We start from the raw sequence: 20,000 nt of genomic DNA, 5'->3' as shown, positions 1-20,000 counted from the left end.
GACGCGTCTTTATGACCCAGTCGTGTCATTGTGGAGAAGAGAAGAATATTATGTGACCAGCCATGGCAAACGGGTATTATGTTGAAGTGAGAAGGATTTACCAAAGTGGAATGAACGTTAAAATGGTCAAATATATGAAATGATGGAATTATGCACTTTAAATAACTATGTAATGATGATGATGATGATGATGATGATGATGATGATGATGATGATGATGATGATGATGATGATGATGATGATGATGATGATGATAATAATAATAATAATAATAATAATAATAATAATAATAATAATAATAATAATAGTGAATAGTGCACATTCGTTAAGCGTAACCCATCCCGCTATATCATGCAGGCTCTGTGTGCATAAAATTAGACCATTAACTTATGTAATGGAGCAATATCCACTAAATGTGCTCAGAGCACTTTACAAGGGGGCCCTAGCCAACAGCAACACTCTAACATAATGACGAGACATGGCGCATGTTAGGCGATATTACAATTTATGCGAACCCAGGACCTTCCGAATCGTAAGCGAGTGGGTATCCCATTAAATAGCCGCACATCTCCCTACATTCATTCCATATCAATACATTACACAAACTTAATCCAAGTTTCACGTTTAAAACAAAAAATATACCAGACCTCCCTACTATTTCGAAAAACTGGTAGAATTACGAAATGTTGTCTCCAATATCAGAACTTCATGAACATCTCTTGGTCATTAAAACTTATTTCCGATGAAAGTTGATGCCAGACTTACATAATTTTAAGGAGTATTTAATCCTTGTGGGGGTAACTTGTTGATTGTTAAAGTCAACTATATCGATTACAATTATTTTTATCTCTCAAAAAATACGAATGTTTAGATTTTCCTCGAGGCGGGTCTGATATACTAGTGTAGAACCCGCAATATTTTCGGAGAAAAAAAAGGCTATTACAGCACCTATTTTAATTATTATACTTCTGTATATTGTGGAAATTAACACAAACCGAGACGAATCTTTTGAGCCATCAACATTCAAAATCCGTCCGGTAATAAAGCCTGTAGAAGAGCGCAAATGAATCTGGCAACAGGACGGCCAGATGGCGATTCCAAACGTCAATAAATGACCGATCATTATGCCCTAGCTCGGCGAATAGTTGAGTCCTTGAAAAAGACTCTTTACTGACGTTCTCGCACCGTACTCAGGTGTAAAATGAGTACCTGGCCGTTAATAGCGTAGTCTCTGTCGGAAAAAAAAATTGTATTATCGCCGAACAGGCGTCATGTCTGTTCTTTATGTTACATGTTGTTGTTGGTCAGGGACCCTTTGTAAAGCGCGTTGAACACGTTTAGTGGATATTGCGCTATAAAAAGATCACTTTTTAAAAAAATGCTCATCTTGTGTTTTATATTATTTCAATACTACAAAAAGTATCTAGTATCAAAAACTGAAAACCATCATGTCATTATATTAATTATTTTTTAAACGTTATATAATTGAATATTAAGAAAGCCAAACAAAAAAGCATGTAAAACAAACCGAGTATGATTGAGCAAAGGAGGGGGGTTTATTGGATAGAGGAGAGAAGCTTGGTAGACAAGACAAGATGGAGAAAAAAAAATCGAAGTGGAAGTGGCAACCTGAAATAAGCCAATCTGCGACAAGATTTCCAATAAGCCAAAAATCAAATTTGTCCGCCCGTTTAGTTCCATCGCTTTAGATCATTACGTTTAATCCGGTTTCCAAACAACCAATCTCCACAGCAATCTACCCGGTCGGTCCCACTACATATCTCTCATTCTCTTATCAAACCGACTTAGAAAATGTGGACTTGTCTCATTCTCCACTTGGTTCTTTTCTCAGGCGCCCACAACTAGGAATACACGTAGCTTTGTAAAGCGCTTTCAGCACGTTTCGTGGATATGGCGCTCTATAAATTAATCTCAATTCAAATATTTTTTTTTAAATAATAAAATTAGATGCCCATGAAACCAGAAAAAGTTTTAATCAAAATATCTAGTGTAGTGGACATTCAGACATGAGGAAAAAATATATGCATTGTTCACCCCTCCCTTGTAGGAATAGAAGTCTCAAGAATTTAATGAAGCACACAATTATCGCTCCCCCCCCCCTCCCCCTTTCCAAATATTTGCTTTGTAGTTATATTTATCGGGTTTGGTCAAGGATTAGAGCCTCAATTTCCAGCGATACTTTAGTTGCCGGCTACATGGACGAATACCTACTTCCGTAAGTTACCGACACCTACCCGTATTCATGAATACTTCTGAACGAAAGAGAAAATGAGGCCAAAAGAAAAACAACAACAACAAAAAAAATCAGCTCAAAATCAAATTTTCCTCTGATTTTTTTCAGAGCAAGCATTTTGAAAATTGGTACTACAGCGGACAACTTATTTCCTTGAGAAAGACGGAATAATTTTACAACCAAACGTCACTTTGACCATCAGTCGACGACAACAAACACTTGGTCTGTAATATTCAAGCACAACTCCGGATCAAAAATAATATTCAAACACCGAGTAGACTAGTACTCACACACCGGATTAGGTTGCCGGCTACTCAGCGCGGGAGGTCACGACGAGATGAGAAAAGTCAATATTTTTTTTCCAAATCTTTTTCATCTCGATTTATGTCAGAATGGCGTTTGATATTCCATCGAGGAGACCAAAATGCTGTAAATGTTTTCTTAATATTTAATGGTGATTTGATTTCTATGAAATGATTATTGTAGCCAAGGGTCTTTATGGTGTTTTTACTCTATAATTACGAATATAATAGAATGTTTTGGAATATTGTTCCCTTCAAATATTTAAAAAAAACCCATTAGATCTTGGTCCATTTACTAAAGTAATTCTGACCGGATCAAAAGTACTCATGAATACTTTTGATTGGGGATGCAGGTTGCCGACTCCTACTATTCGCTGTTTGTATTCGGTTGATCCGGGATTCACGCACAGGGTCTTCACAGCCCTATTATGGATCAGGTTGTTAGAATTAGAATGTTTATTTTGTTAAATTCAGACATGAAGCTTTGAGTTATGGTTGTACATCAACCTCTCTTCTTGGTGGAGCAACAGAGGCATATTTTCATGTAACAATTTGTCAAAGCAGATTTAGCTATATCATCTTATCCATCAATCTAACGTTTTTTACAACAAACAACTGCTTTGAAAACTCAAAGTCGTAGTAATCACACCGATCTAACAACGGCATAAATACATGAAATACACGTAAAGAAAGAAATATAAGAACAAAAAAAAAAAAAAAATGAAAGAAAGAAAAGGAAGAAAAAAAAAGAGAGAAAAAAAAAGAAAAAAAAGAATGGGTTTTCGGCCTTTTTTTTTCTCGCTATTAATTAACTGTTGCCATTCATAAAACAATTCGATGTCAGTGATATTTAAATTCATCACAAAACCCCTTTCAATTAATGAAACCACAACACCAAACAGGATATTAATTATCATTATCATGACGACATGCGGGCAGCTTAAACATCGAGATCGATTTGATGTCAACACTGCGTGTTTGTGTGTGAATGTGAACAGTCCGTGGTGTCATTATACCCATGGCATTGTTCCAGTGTTTATTTGTACCTCGGCTCTCTTTGTCAGGTGGCTTTACGGCTTGTTACGGCATTGAGTCATTCTTCTATAGAATGATGAAATGACAGGTGAATCTCAACACGTACACTCCACCATCCCAACCCTTTTTGATGTTGAAATCTTGCATGGATGATGAAATCTTGTATATATCGCTGTAAAGCCAGAACATTTTAGACACACAAGGATTAGACGTCTAGCTCGCTTCTCATATCTATCTAAATACGTACTAAACCTATAAGTTTTAATAACTCACTCAATCCTAGAGATTTTTGTACTTTTCAAAACTGAAAAAGATGTATTATAAATGAACATGTACATAGATAGTTTTATTCAACTACCATTAACATGCAATAGTAAAAACATTAGCTTTGATACTAAGCCTATAATTTGTCTCAGAAAAATGTAATAAATTGGCATGGGGTAAAATTAACTCAAGGTAAACTACGGATATAGTCGGTGTTAGGGTTGAGTGAGTTAAGGGAGGTCTAAAAATAAATTACTCTTTTTTTCAAGGATGATCCGTGGAAAGGCGTTTCCTTCCCTTTCTCTTCTTATGACTGGGATTTACGTTGTCACGTTACAGGAACCATTACAGTCTGACAAAAGCGTGTTTAAAGAGTTGATTTTAGAAAGAAGAATTAAATTGACTCTCGACTTGGCAAAAACATTTTTTAAAAATCAATCTATATGAACAGTCCACAGTGTGTGATAATACCCCTAGCATTTTTCCAGTGTTTATTTGCATCTCGATTCTTTCGACGCGACTTTACGGTTTATTATGAGAATGAGAATGGCAGTAATTCTTCTATAGAATGACATGGAGAGACTGGGGCAATTCTCATAATAAACTGTGAAGCCCATTTATATATATATATATATATATATATATATATATATATATATATATATATATATATATATATATATAGAGAGAGAGAGAGAGAGAGAGAGAGACGAGAGAGAGAGAGGAGAGAGGAGAGAGAGGGAGGGAGAGAGAAGAAAGAAGAAAGAGAAGAGAGAGAGAGAGAGAGAGAGAGAGAGAGAGAGAGAGATAGATAGAGAGAGAGAGAGAGAGAGAGAGAGAGAGAGAGAGAGAGAGAGAGAGAGAGAGAGAGAGAGAGAGAGAGAGAGGAGAAGTGAAGGGCGAATATTTTTTAAAATAATAAATGAAAATGACGCCACTCATGAAAGTTAAAAAAAAAAAAAGAAATTGACCGCTAGTTGGGCGATGTATAGTTCACATTAAATTCTCTCAACCAGACTACAAACGTAAAAGGTTACACGTGTGTTGGTACGATTGATCTGACGGGCAAAGCTGGTAAGTTTACTTTTGTAAATGTGTTGATGTTCATACCATGAACCAAACTGAGCATTGTTTACCTCACATGAATTGCCTTTAATTTGGACAATAAAGATTATTATTATTATTATTATTATTATTATTATTATTATTATTATTATTATTATTATTATTATTATTATTATTATTATTATTATTATTATTAAACCGTCCAATGAGACTCATTTGTCATGTCATTGTACAGAAGAATGACTGTCAATGTAGATCAAGCCACTAGGCAACATAACAAGGAGTGTCGAAAAAAAAAGAAAAGAAAGGATTTTGGAATGAATAATTTTGCTTCATATTTATATCGATCGATTAAGATGACAGTTAACTGCTGGACTCCGGGAAAAAATAATAAACAAAAAAGATCTGTTTTTTTTTTCTAATAATGTATTTATGTTATCATTGCCTGTTTTTTTTTTTTTTGTTGTTGGTGGCTGAAGAAGGATTTTGAGCCCGAAACTTTCCGTGTTTGGTATTTTGTTCTTTTATTTTGTAGCTGTTATATTCATTTTTGTTTATTATCTTTTACAATCCACAGCTTCTAGGAGCTTAATATCACTTTGACCTGTGAAAAAACCTTGTATGTATTTAAAAACTTGGTCAGAAAACCCGCCCTTCAAATATCGATCGATTTAATTAAATGCCCCTCATCTAGGAGAAAATCTCAAACCTGGGACTTTGCGTAGTCCAAGATTTGAGAATTTTTGCCAAGATGAGGGTCATTTAAATTGATCGATGTTGAAGAATGAGTCATCTGACCAATTAAAAACATGTTATTCAAGAGTATGGCAGTCAACATGTTAAAAGTCTGAAATCAGAGAAATGAAAAGAAAAAAAGAGAGACAGGGAGAGAGAGAGAGAGAGAGAGAGAGAGAGAGAGAGAGAGAGAGAGAGAGAGAGAGAGAGAGAGAGAGAGAGAGAGAGAGAGAGAGATCTCAAATTTCAGGCTTTTTGACAAGTTGGGGTTTTCTGAATCGATCAGTATTTGAAGTAGATAGACGTTTTGTGGCCAATTTCGTTTTTAAAGGTTTCTTTTATTTTATTTTTGTTTTGTTTTTTTATAAGTCACGGTTAGTAGGGCAGTAATGTTATATTGATGCCCCTCTCCCCCCCCCCTCCACCTCTCTCTCCAGTGTTAAGAGAGAAAGACAGACACATAGATAGATAGATAGATAGATAGATAGATAGAGAGAGAGAGAGAGAGAGAGAGAGAGAGAGAGAGAGAGAGAGAGAGGGGGGGGGGCGAGTGAGAAATCAGTCCTTTCACTTTTGACGTTTCAACAACTCTGACCATTCATTACGGCTATCTAATTGCTGCCCCACCTCCCCCTATCCCCCCTCCCTCCCACACACACACACACACACACACTTTTTTCTCTCTCTTTCTCCCTCTCTCTCTCTCTCTCTCTCTCTCTCGCAATCTATCTCTCTCTCCCTCCCTCCCTCTCTCTCTCTCTCTCTCTCTCTCTCTCTCTCTCATCCGAATCTCAATACAAAACGCCCGTGGTTACATTTCTCTTCTTTCTTTTTGTTTCATATACTCTCTGATTTTTCCCTCCATTGTCCCCGGTCATGTTTTCCCCATTGAACTTTACAAGGAATTATCAATCGATTTTTTGGGGGGAACCCTGCTGTCCATAATTGGAATCTCGCATCCATCAGATGATATTATTAAAGGCTTGAATGGATCAGAAAGCCCAAAACCGCGATTTGATTCTTTCCTGTCCTGTACACTGCAAGCGAATGCACCGGATTAGAATTGAATTCGCAGGCTTTTGAGCCAGAACTGCTGTCCTCTGACAAAAGTTTTTCGAAAATAAAAATATATATTGGTCAATAAAATGTTACTGTAAATCTTCAATCGATTAATGAACACTCATCTTATCAAAAATGTTTCAAACCCGAGGCTTCAGAGAAGTTTCGTCGAGTTTAAGACTTTGGACAAATTGAGAATGATTTCAATCGATTTGTAGTTGAAGAAAAGGATTTCTGGCCAAAATGAAAGAAAAGAGTTTTTGTAAAGAAGAGAAAATGAGATTTAAATCTGAACCCAAAAATGATGGACGGGAATTTATTTATCTTTTCATTCATTCATTCATTTATTTATTTATTTGATTATCTCATTTTTATAATACGGACTACTTTTCAACACACTCAAAGAAAGAGTAGAGCAAAATTAATGGATTTTGCCTTTAGCCTTAATTGGTAAAAAATAAAGGTTTATGAATATATTCCTAGGCTTCTAATAAGCAAAATAAATAAATGAATAATAAGCAAATAGATAACACAAATAACGATAAATAATAAATAAAAATATATATATAAGTAATAAAAAATAAACAAATAAATAAACAAGATAACTAAATTTTTAAAATGAAAAAGAAGGGGGAAATCAAAACCAAATCAAATGACCTTTTCAAGTAAAAAGCCATCTTATTCCTTACATTCTCTCGTCGCAGTCAGGCGTAAAATGAGTGAGTACCTGGCAGTTAACGGCGTTGTCTCTGTTGGAAAAAAATAAAACTGTAACAGTAACATCGCCTAACAGGCGCCATGTCTCGTCCTTCACGTTATATGTTGCTGTTGACCTATAGTAAAGCGCTTTGAGCACGTTTAGTGGATATTGCGCTATATAAAATGCACCGGTATTTTTTTCCCTCAACAATAAAGTATCTCTTGTTGAAAACAACCCCCAAAAAGCCTTCATGTCGAATCTAGCATATTCCCAAGTTTACCATGTTTAATACATTTGTCAATTTTTGACTATTCCCCTCGTAAATCAAATCGAGCCAAATTTCCATGTCATACACACAAAGTAATTTTTTTCTAAAACGCTGTGCTGTTAGCACAATTATATTCCACAATATCTATAGATAGAATGAAGTTGACGTCACTCTGGTCTTTGCTATTGTTTTTTGCCATCCACGTTTATGAGTAATACTCACGTAACTGTATTATCCAGACTATAAAGTTCATGATTACACATAGTTTTGTGTGTTGGTCAGTTATACTCCAGGATGGCAATGTTATGAACTTCTTAGTCAAGCGCATACATCTATAGAATGAACGATATTGACGTCAATCAGCTTTTTGTTATTGTTTTTTGACTGCCATTTTGGTGATTACTCCTCACTAACTTACATCAATCAGACTTTAAACGTTCAAGGTTACACCCACAGTTTTGTGTGTTGGTACGTTATCCGACGACGGATGTTGTGAGTATTTTACCTAAACGTATAGCAACAATAATAGCCAACAGTTGAATATTTAAAAATGCGCAAGTCATGCGAAGAATACATTTTAAAATAAATAAATAAACATACTACAATTATTGTCAAAATACCGGCAGACACTCGAGGAAAATCGGCATCCGGTAATCAAAGTTTAAAAATTACGAATTTAATCTAAATAAATAGCTCCGTTATCATTAATACGTTCAAGATGATAAACTCAAACCTCAAAGAAATCGGTATGACTTCTGATCTCAAGGGATGATTACAAGTGTGCTTTTTTATTTTATTTCTTTTTCCGGTTCTTTCTTATTTTATTGGTTACTTTTGTTTTAAATCATTCATTGTAAAAAAAAAAAAAAACCCAACCCCAAATACCTGATAACTGTAAATCAAATTTCAATTACATTTCTTCTTCTTCTTCTTCTTCTCTCTCTCTCTCTCTATCTATCTATCTATATATCTATCTATCTCTCTCTCACACACACACACGCTTGTTCCTCTTCCTCCTCTCTCTCTCTCTCTCTCTCTCTCTCTATCTATCGATCTATCTATCTCTCCCTCCCTATCTCTCTCTCTCCCACACACATACACTCTTTTTCCTCCTCCTCCACGCTCTCTCTCTCTCTCTCTCTCTCTCTCTCTCTCTCATTTCTCCCCCCCCCCCTCTCTTACATACACACACACTCCCCCCCCCCCCATCCCTCTCTCTAGTTTCTCTCATCATGCGCCCTTCTCTCCATTCCTCTAATAAGGCTTAATTAACATCAGCATAACAAGGAATGGATTTTAATTGTGTGAAGAAAAGAGTAGAGAGTGGGTTAGGAGTGGATGGGAGTTGAGTTGTGTGTGTGTGTGTGTGTGTGTGTGTGTGTGTGTGTACATGTATGTGTTGTCTTCATCTGTTGATACATGGATGTATTGTGCTTTGTGTGTGTGTGTGTGTGTTTTCTTGAAGAAAAATATCTATTATGTAGATTGGTTGATTGTGGTTAAGGAAATGACACTCACTCTCTCTCTCTCTCTCTCTCTCTCTCTCTCTCTCTCTCTCTCTCTCTCTCTCTCTCTCTCTCTCTCGGACTGTCTGACTACCCTTTCTATTTCCTTTCCAATTGTGTACCGTAATTACGTTTAATCAACTTCTTGGCATGTCATTAAGTCAATAAACACACATTCCATGATCGACGATCGAAAATCAGTTTCACTATCGACCGTAACGTACTCAAGTGCACTAAATCAAACAAATAGCCAAAAAAAAATTATTTAAAAAATCAAAAAATAAGGAGGGAAAGGGGGGAGGAAGGGGGAATAAAAGAGAACTTTTTAATAAAAATTATCTTTTTCTTTAACCAGAAGATTGAATTGAAAACTATCATTACCCGGGCAGAGTATCCTTATAGAAGGAACCAAATTGACGTCACCCAGCTCTTTGTTATGCTTTTTAGACAGCCATTTTGGTGATTAGTTCTCACTAACTTATATCAATCAGACAATAGATAGAACGAAGATGACGTCACTTTTGCCTTTGTTATTGTGCGGCTATGTGGTCTAGTGGTATGACACTCGCTTTCGAACCCATTGTAAATCTTTGAGCACGTTTAGTGGATATTGCGCTAGATAAAAGCTCACATTTTTTTTTTGTTCTTTTTTTTTTTTTTTCAATTTTTTAAAAATTGTATTTTGCGATCCATGTTTGTGAGTAATTCGCACTAAACTGTATTAACCAGACTATAGACCTTTAAGGTTACACATAGTTTTGTGTGTTGGTACGGCTAAGGATATTGTGAGTATTTTACCTAAACGTATATCATCAATAACTGTAGATAGACCTGATCGTTTCCACCTAGCGAACTGTGAAAGAAATACGAATCAGAGACTTTTAAAAAAAAGCCAGAGTCGCATTGCTATTTCTGCTCCATTTGTGAAAACGGTTTGATATATACGATTTGTGCGGCTATGTGGTCTTGTGGTATGACACTCGCTTTCGGATCGGAAGGTCCTGGGTTCGAGCCTCGCTCGGCGCATGGTTGAGTCCTTGAAACAGACTCTTTACTCACATTCTCTCATCGTGAAAAATGAGTACCTGACCGTTAACAACGTTGTCTTTGTCCGAAAAATTGTAATATCGCCATACAGGCCTACATGTTAAATGTTGCTGTTGACCAGGGACCCGTTGTAAAGCGCTTTAAGAACATTTAGTGGATATTGCTCTATATAAAAGCTCAAAGCTCAATTTTTTATGCCCGGTTTATAGTAAAATCAAAGTAAACATATGTTTCGAGATGCTCTCGTGAAAGAAGTTAAAACAATGAACAATGAAAGTACATCATTTTTATTTCTTGATGGGAATTTAGATTTTTGACCAATCAAAAAATGACATTGGTGACACATCTTCAAACGTACTCGGACAAACATAGTTGTCTGTTTATAAACAATAACGTGAAAGAAATCGAGCTCTCTCTCTCTGATCAATGTTATTGTTTTTATACTCACCCAAATGGGGGACTAGCTATCACATGATTTTCTCGAGCATATTATAAATGTTTAAGTTTACACATAGTTTTCCGTGTAGGTTCTTCATCAAGCGGTAGAACAGTGGGTATTTCACTTCAACACATGCCATCGATAGCAAAACCTGTGGAGTTCACTGTCATTGTTCACGTTATGACGACTGTCCGAGAGGCGTGGTTATCTAAGTGTCTATAGTCAATACACAGTAACTTGTTAACCATTAACACAAGAATGTAAACGTTAATTTTTGCATCACACTGTTATGAAAGGAACGAAATTCACCCACTCAGCTCTATGTTATTGTTTTTAAACAGCCATTCTGGTGATTACTTCTCACAAAATCCGACAATCGGAGCTAGGCGTTTAGATAAAACACGCACTCTTTATTTGACGTTTACATGTTGATTTATATAGATAGTTCGAAGATGACGTCACTCAGGCCTTTGTTATTGTTTTTGCCATCCGCGTTTGTGAGTTGTTCTCACTAAACTGTATTAACCTGACTATAAATGTTCATGGTTACACAGAGTGTGTGTGTTGGTCCGTTATACTTCCGGATGGCAATGTTGTGAACTCCTTGGCCAAGCGCATTCTATCTATAATTTAGTGAAAACGAATCACTAACATGCTGTCTAAACAATAACAAAGAGATGAGTGACGTCAACTTCGTTCCTTCTATAAACGTTTAAGTTCAAGGCTGGCGGATATTGTGAGAATTTTACCTAAACGCATTGCATCAATATTAGCAAAATATAATGCAACAGGGTGGGGTGTCAATTGGCAGTATTGAATTCGGGCAGTCGTAGTTGTGGTCAATAATTAAACGGGTGACAATGAGAGATTTAAAGAATCTCGATTTTAATCTGGGCCCGGTATGTCCTCAATGCCAAATACAGAGCTACCAACCCTAACTGCAAGTCAAAAGGATAATAATGTTTAAAAGTCATGATTTTGTTTTTTCAAATAAGTTTGTCTGAAATTAATCTAAAACCTTTATAAAAACCAAACACACACACACACACACACACACACCCTCACCCACACACACCACCACCACTCCTACCACCCACACTTAAGACAACAGCAGCAGCAACAACAATAAACAGCGACAATTTGCAGTAATATGATATCTTCAAATTGAGGCCCTTCAAAGCTTACCGTGTTTTGAATCATCAATTTTTCGCTTGATCTTATTTTTGCACTGTATTGTTTAATAGTGTGTAATCTGATGGGCTATTTCAACATCTCCTCTGTCTATGTCGCCCCTATAGCCCTCTCTTTTAACCCCTCGTTTCCCCCCCCCCCCCCCACCCTTCCCCTATATCTTTCTCTTCTAACCCCTCCTTCCATCTCTCTCTCTCATCACTCCTCTCAACACGATTTAACACACACACACACACACACACACACACACACACATATATATATATTATATATATATATATATATATATATATATATTACGTATTTATCTATCTATATCTCTAGATTTACTAATCTATCTATCTATCTATCTATCTATCTATCTAACTATCTAACTATCTATCTATATATCTATCTATCTATCCATCTATAGCTATATCTATCTATCTTTCAATCTATCGATCTGTCTGGTTACCTAGCTACTCTACCTGCCAGTTATCTATTTACCGACTTAGCATATATCTATCTATTTATCTACATATCACACGCATACATACACACACAAACGCACATAAACACACATGCACGCTCGAGCTCGCCTGTTTATATCCTGTCTTTCAAACAGTCATCAGGCCTAGAAGTGATTCAGGAAAATATTTTTCCCTGCTTTTTCCCGGTTTTTTCCTGGTTTTTTCCAGGCTCTAGGGAAAATTTTAAGGTAGTAATTTTCAAGCATATTCATCAATTCTAGACCAGTCACCACTACCTATATATATATATATATATATATATATATATATATATATATATATATATATATATATATATATATATATATAGAGAGAGAGAGAGAGAGAGAGAGAGAGAGAGAGAGAGATGTGAGTGAAAAAGAGAGTAGCTGAGACTGAGAGAAAGAAATATATTGACTCTGGCTATTAATACATGGACGTATTCCTGTAAAGTCTAGGCCTCCTACAACATGCAAAAAAATATTTTAAAAAAGAGAGTGACAGATATATATATATATATATATATATATATATATATATATATATAGAGAGAGAGAGAGAGAGAGAGAGAGAGAGAGAGAGAGAGAGAGAGAGAGAGAGAAAAGAGACAAAGAGAAGAGAAATCAATAGAGAGAAAAAGACATTTGAATATTACTATGAGAGAGAAAGTAGCGTCCAAAGACTTGTGGCCTACTTATTGAATTGCACATGAATGAAATAAAGCTAGTTAATCTAGAGACAGACAAAACAAACTTAGTACAAATTACAATGAGTAAACGACCTTAATCTGCCATCTCCAAATAATTGAATAACAAGTCTTGAAAATTAATTAAAGTAGCTCAAGGACGTCGACCGTCTTTCTTAGCTTAGCTAACAATCGCATTCATGACCAAGTCAAAAACACACCAAAAAAAAACAAAACAAAGAAAAAACACACTCACACACACACACTACTAAGATGAGGGGAGGGATGTGTGTTTCTAGCACTCCTGTCTTGTCGACAATGATGAGTCGACTGAGTGAATCAAGCGTCTTTAAGTCTTCGACCAATCACAGGCTATCTAACCGAACCGGCTGGTCGAAACAAAGACGCTTCTCGCCGTCGATGTATTACGCTATTGTTGTGCAAGTGGCAAGGAATATAACACCTTTTTGAGCAGGCCTAAAAGCTAAAATCTAAAAGTAAAAAATATAATTCTGAGGAATTTGAAAGTCACATTGTTGAAATCGGCTTGAAAAAAGAAGAACATTGGTCCTTGTTTCAGAAAAATCGGTTGAAAACCAACTGTTTTACGAATAAATTCGATTTTAAAAATTGCTTTTGTTTATTTTCGATTTTTTTAGCAACTTTTTTATTTATCGGCCGATTTTCTTGATTTTTATATCATTCTTTATATCTCAATGAGACGAGATCAGTGATATACTTTGTTTGTTTCAAACTACAACATAACTACAACATAATTTGGTTTTTTTACTTATCAACCGTGCCTGGATAATTTATTCAACAACTGACGCAACTATCCCATTGCCGTCTTCCAGTGTTTCAGCGATGACTCTAAACCACTATAATTACGTCATGCACAGGAAACATGGTAATAGTCTGTGTACTCTACGAATGCGGACCGGACTTTGCTGATTGGGTCGATCGTCATAACATAGGGCCTAGTAGTGTGAGGAAACCATAAGAGGCTGCTGCCATGCTCTAAGCCGATCGTTCGCAGGTTGGGTAATGATTACGCTGAAGAATACATGTTGGGTTGTTGTTCACCTAAATTTTTCTCACGGCTTTTTCCCGGCCCCAGACAATTTTCACCGATTTTCCCGGCTTTTCCCGGTCGGGAAATTTCAAAATAAAGTTCCCGGCTTTTCCCGGTTTTCCCGGCCCACTTCGAGGCCTGAGTCATTAACTATTTTAATTATGTATGCCTTTATCAGCCCTTCCGTCCCCCCCCCCTCTTCTTTTACTTCCACGTATCTTTCAAGAGGATAGTACGGAGCTGCGAAGAAGTATATACCCAGGGAATTCAGATCGAACTACATCCCATGTCTAACACATGTCTGACAAATGAAATCAAAGAACTAGGATGAAAAGTACACAAATGCCTATAACAAAGATCCATTCAGTGAAGACACCAATCAAATCGGTGAGGACCTCATGTCCTCAATAGCACTGGAAAAATCAGAAAAATGGCAAGAAATGATTTGTAACACTGACATGACTCACAACAGCTAGGCAATCATCAAGTAACTCAATACTGAAATATCCATGTATCTTTTAAAACCGGGAAACGCAGCCGGGCTTGACAATACTTTTATACAGAGACACGAAAAAGGTTAATAGGCCTTTTCAACAACTGCGCTACATCATGCACAATCCCAACGCTGTGAAGGCAAGCAAGGGTTGTTGCATGCACGGTTAAAATCTGGTAAAGATCCATAAAATAGAAAAAGCTACCGTCGGGTTTCTCTCCTTAGCACCCTATACAAACTGTACGAACGAACTGGCTCGAATCACCGCCACAGTAGACCAACAGCTATCACCCGATCAAGCTGGATTTTGACCAGGGAGATCTTGCAGCGACCAACTACTCAAGCTGACCCAATTCATCGAAGATGGATTTGAAAACAAACAAATCACTGGCACGGCGTTTGTAGATCTGAAGGCAGCATATGACATGGTCAACCATAGAAAGCTCCTCCTCAAAGTGCCAAGAATAACACACAACATTACGATTGTACAGATTATAGAATCCATCTTTACCAACTATAGAAATGTAGAAATGGACGGCAGAAAAAGGAGATGACGCTTTCAGAAGAATGGCCTCCCACCAGAGTATGTTCTGGTTCAAGTTCTATTTAACATCCATACAAATGATCAGCTAAATGTCATAATACAAGGAGATTTATGTACGCAGATGACTTGTGCCTGGCAACCCAGTCCATATTTCAAAATCATTGAAGACAGACTCTCTGCATCTCTGAATAAACTCACGGAGTACAATACAGAAAACTTTCTTAACATGTAAAACGCAAATGTGTGGTTTTCATCTAAACAACCTCAAAGCAAACTGGAAACTAAATATTTCCTGGAATGGAGAGGTACTGGAAAATAACCCTTTCCCAGTCTATCTTGGTGTTACATTGGATTGTACCCTATCCTTCGCCCGACATACAAAGAAGGTGAAAGCAAAGTAGCAAAGTAGGAACAACTTACTGGGAAAACTCGCTAACACAAAATGGGGTTTCGCACCCCAAAAACTCTAAGCATCAGTACTCTGCTACTCCTCCGCGTAATATTGCTCATCAAGCCATATCAAACATGTTGACCCCGAACTTAATAATACCTGCCGTATAATGACAGGGACACTGGAACCAACAACCTTACCAGCAGTTTATAGGCTTTCGTGTATAGCACCATCACATATCAGGAGGGACACAGACACTAAAATACAAAAATTTAAACAAGAAAGTGACACCAGACACCCTCTCTATGATCATACCATCCAAATCAAAAGATTAAAATCAAAGAGTAGTTTCTGTTATCTGAGTCTGAATGTATTCATGCAGAGACCGTACCTCGATAACATAGGACAGATACAGTAAGGATACCATCCACGGCCCGACAGAAAACCTCCTATGTGGAACAAAACTATCCAGAAGAGAGTGGGCGACACTTAACCGGGCAAGAACTATAGTGGGGAAGACCGGGCAGAACGTGCTAAAGTGAGGACTTTCGACGAACAGTCAGTGTTCGTGCGGACACCTAATGCAGTCCTTGGAACATATTCTCTTGGAATGTAAGTTGGAACCCACGTACACTGAATAAGAACCCGCAGCCCAGAGGCTATGAAATGGATCCAGCACTGGTGTGGAACGATATTATGATGAACGAATCTTTCTCGAGTCCTCCCATCCTATCTAAATATGCCTGTTCGTTTGTCCGTCATTTTGTCTGCCTTATCTCAGGTCTTCGAGCATTGAGAATGAAAGCAGGGGGATTACTTTTTTTTTTCAGTTTTCAGTTCGTTTCAAATTCCCTCTGAACCTTTTAATTTTTAAAGGATTATCGACGTAATCCGATAAACAAATGCGGGATTTTCACGACTGGATTTTGGGATTTTATTGAGTACCATTGCACTTTAGACAACTCGACGTGAAATGATATTGGATTCGATTTTTTAAAGTTTAATACCAATTTAATGCGTGCATATTCTCGGCTGCCGCAAAGAGATAGATAGATAGAGGGAGAAAAAAAAATGAGAGAGAGAGAGAGAGAGAGAGAGAGAGAGAGAGAGAGAGAGAGAGAGAGAGAGAGAGAGACTGGGAGCGATTTTTGAGGTTTGTTGACCTCCTATTTTATCAGAGCAATCAAATGCATAATTAGGAGACATGACACTGGATGTTCCTACTTATTTATTTTATCCATCATAAGTAAATCCATTTATATTCACAACCAAATTGTGTTGCTGTCCGGAATAGTTGCAGAAATTTTTTAAGGAATTGAACTTCAGGACACAATGACATCGACACTGATTTTAGGACATTTCGGATTTACCCCATTCGTTAGCAACCTTATATAAAAAAATTGGGCAAAACATTATGGGGAAAGTAATAAAGAAATAAGAATTGAGTTGTACTCCATATATATATATATACGAGTATATATATATATATATATATATATATATATATATATATATATATATATATATATATGTGTGTGTGTGTGTATATATATGTATATATATGTGTGTGTATATATATGTATATATATATGTGTGTGTATATATATATATATATATATATATATATATGTGTGTGTGTGTGTGTGTGTTTGTGTTTGAAAAATAAATATTTGCTGTTTAATAAATTCTCTTTAAAAATATTTAATCAAACGATGTACCACGAATAGATTTTTCCTAAAACCCATATCAGACAGCTTAAGTTATTTTGAATACGTTTCAATGTGATTAAACCGACGTTTATTTATTTACAAGTCCGACATCCGAACACAATTATGGGCTTGGTTTAATATTGTTGCAAAAGACATCAATTTGTATTGGTTTGAGAGTATTCCCTTGACTACAATGAGCCCAAACAATTTGAGTTATCAGAGGTACAAATCAGTACAGGTCGTATTAAACTCATTCCTTTTTATACAATTAAAATGTAGCAAATCTTCGAGATCTTACCTTTCTGAAAACTAAAACAAAAACATCTGCATCTTTACATACAATCTTTCATGCAGTAATTTCTAATTTTTGTCGATTAAATTTTTACTCTCTTACTTTTAATATATAGAGAGGCTGCCATGACATCCAAAGTCTGGAAAAAGAAGGAACCTGGCCTTTCTTTTTAACATACGGGAAGTTGAAAAAGCTTGTTTATGAAAGATGCATTTATTTGTTCTATGTGAAAAAGTACCTAAAGCAACTGTCTTCACTTTTTCTTAATCACCCCTGTGGTATTCTCCGAGTGAAAATCAAGAATCAAACCGTATAGATAAACAAAAATTGTTGTCACTTCCAAGTAAATTTAATACTAAACGGCAAGCCGCGATATGCTTTAAGCTGAAAAGAAAGAGTTAAGCAAAAATGAATATAAGAACTTTACAAAAAGAACAAAATACTTAAAACGGAAAGTTTTGGGTTCAAAACTCTTTAAAAACTGAAACAGAAACAATTAAAACGGTATTACATACATATATTTGTCTTATTTTTTTGCTGTTGATTGAAGAAGGGTTTTGCGACCGAAACATTCTATGTCAACAATTTTGTTCATTTTGCTACAAAGAGTTCAACAATATTGTTACAATGAATCATTTAGATGTTTATCGCATCTACCAACACATCGGTGTCAGTTCAAATGAGTACCCCTTAGTCATCAGAAGTATAATCAAAGAGAACGCCAACAGGCAGACCATGTAGTTTGAACGGCAAACCATGAGGCAGGGAGCCATGACTGAAAATGGGCCAGCCAGGCCCTTGATGAGAAAAAAAAAAACAAAAAACGAAATCAAAACAAAAGCAAGACTAATAAACGTTTTAACAGAGAAAAGACAGTGAATGAAACTAATGAGATAAAAAGAATAACCGCAACTGAGACCATAATATCCACGTAATTAAAGCTGCATTGAAAAGCCCTTAGATGGTTATGATTTAAAAGTATAAGATTAGAAATAGACTGAAAGACATACGCTGAGTTGAATGCGGGAAGTTGTTTGAGAATGTTTGCAGCAGCCATAATATTTTAAAATGGGAGGGACGTGCCACGACAGCTATTGTTTATCTCGTAAATTAAATCTGGAATGTCACCTTTCAACAGACATCCAAATTCACGACGCTATAGAGGATATCAATAAGTGATGAATTTTTGTCTGCTCCACAAACTTCCAACTATTCCGATAAGGATCTGGGCTTCAATGATGGGATGGTGGTTCAGTCAACCGTGTTTTTGGATCGAAAGCTCGCGGTTTTGAATCCCCCCCCCCCCCCCCCACCCAACGATGTCATTTTAATTTAAGTACTTCATTTCAAAACTGTAATTATTAGTCGCATACGAAGTAGTATTCCATTCTTAAATTGTCCGTGCCCTTAAGACACGTTGATGGTTGTAAATGGGAGAGGTGGAGAGACACGAAATCAAGCCGTATACTACAAATATGACAAATTAGGGAGCAGGCACTACTGGTGTAGTAAGATAAAGATCCGAACAGATGTGTATGAAACAGTATCAGAAAATTTCAATTATATTAACTGTCATAGTTTTTTTTTCTTTTCTTCTTGTATGCATTTGTCTTTCTTGCTTTGTCTGACACTGTTTCGTACACACGTTTTCATATCTTTGTGTTTCTCCTCTTTAATCAAACGTTTATCTTATTCTATCAAATAACTAGTGTCTAAAGTACGATCGATGAATTTATTTTTTTAAAACTTGGCCCGTTAAGTAAAGTGAAGCATTTCCATTCCTCCGTATTCTATTTCACGAGTTGTATAAAAACTGTCAATGCCGACCCCATCACCATTATATCATCATCAAGATGGACGTTGCCAAATGAAAACCCAGAGGACATATTTATAGTTCCTTCCACTAGTTTCGTTATCGATAGGTCAAAATTCCGTCGCCCAATAATTGTATTAATCCTTGCGCGGGCCGTGTTAGAAACCTTAGCAAAACTTGTTGGGAGTTCAATGATTATGGTAATGTGGGTTAAATCGAGGTCAGGGGAGTTTTCTGAGCTGGCTTGACGCTTATCATTGTACAGATCACTGGATCAAGACGGAAGTGATCCTTGAAGACTGACCTGAACTTAAAGTGAAATAGATTTTTCTTCTTTTAATTGATATTGAAATTTGATCAAAAGCACAGTTTATGGAAAACGAATATTTTCTTTTTTTTTTTTAAACTGAGCACTGTGTTGTCGTTCATCAGTGTCAGATACAATCAAGCTTGATGTCCCCAAATGAAAACCCACAGGACGAATTACTCTGCCCTTCTTTCCAGTACCAGAGGTCAAAACTTAAATAATCCAATTACCCATCACTCTACGTAGCTTTAGCTGAATTTGTCAGAGTCTTAACTTTATTGGTTAAAAGGAGAGGTAGGGTAGGAAGAGGGAGGGGGAATGGATCGATGCGTGCCATTATGC

At 36.4% G+C, this 20,000-nt stretch overlaps 2 protein-coding genes across 4 annotated transcripts in view; one reads left to right on the top strand and one right to left on the bottom strand.

Moving 5' to 3' along the window:
* Positions 1-20,000, bottom strand: part of LOC144966013 (centrosomal protein of 78 kDa-like) — a 142,682-nt gene that overhangs the window by 83,933 nt on the left and 38,749 nt on the right. The window lies entirely within an intron of this gene.
* The window catches only part of LOC144966012 (uncharacterized), a 47,065-nt gene that overhangs the window by 5,444 nt on the left and 21,621 nt on the right, over positions 1-20,000 (top strand). Inside the window, exon 2 of one of the 3 annotated variants that reach the window (XM_078901990.1) lies at positions 4,872-4,929. The exons of the other annotated variants lie outside the window; for them this stretch is intronic. The gene's annotated coding sequence lies outside the window, so the exon portion shown is untranslated. The remainder of the gene's footprint in view (positions 1-4,871; positions 4,930-20,000) is intronic. 3 annotated transcript variants of the gene reach the window in all.

Source organism: Berghia stephanieae, chromosome 2 (assembly GCF_034508935.2).
Source record: "Berghia stephanieae isolate SIO BIC M18660-M18661 chromosome 2, UCSD_Bste_1.3, whole genome shotgun sequence".
Lineage (NCBI taxonomy): Eukaryota > Metazoa > Mollusca > Gastropoda > Nudibranchia > Aeolidiidae > Berghia > Berghia stephanieae.
This window is presented reverse-complemented; position numbering and strand designations above follow the sequence as displayed.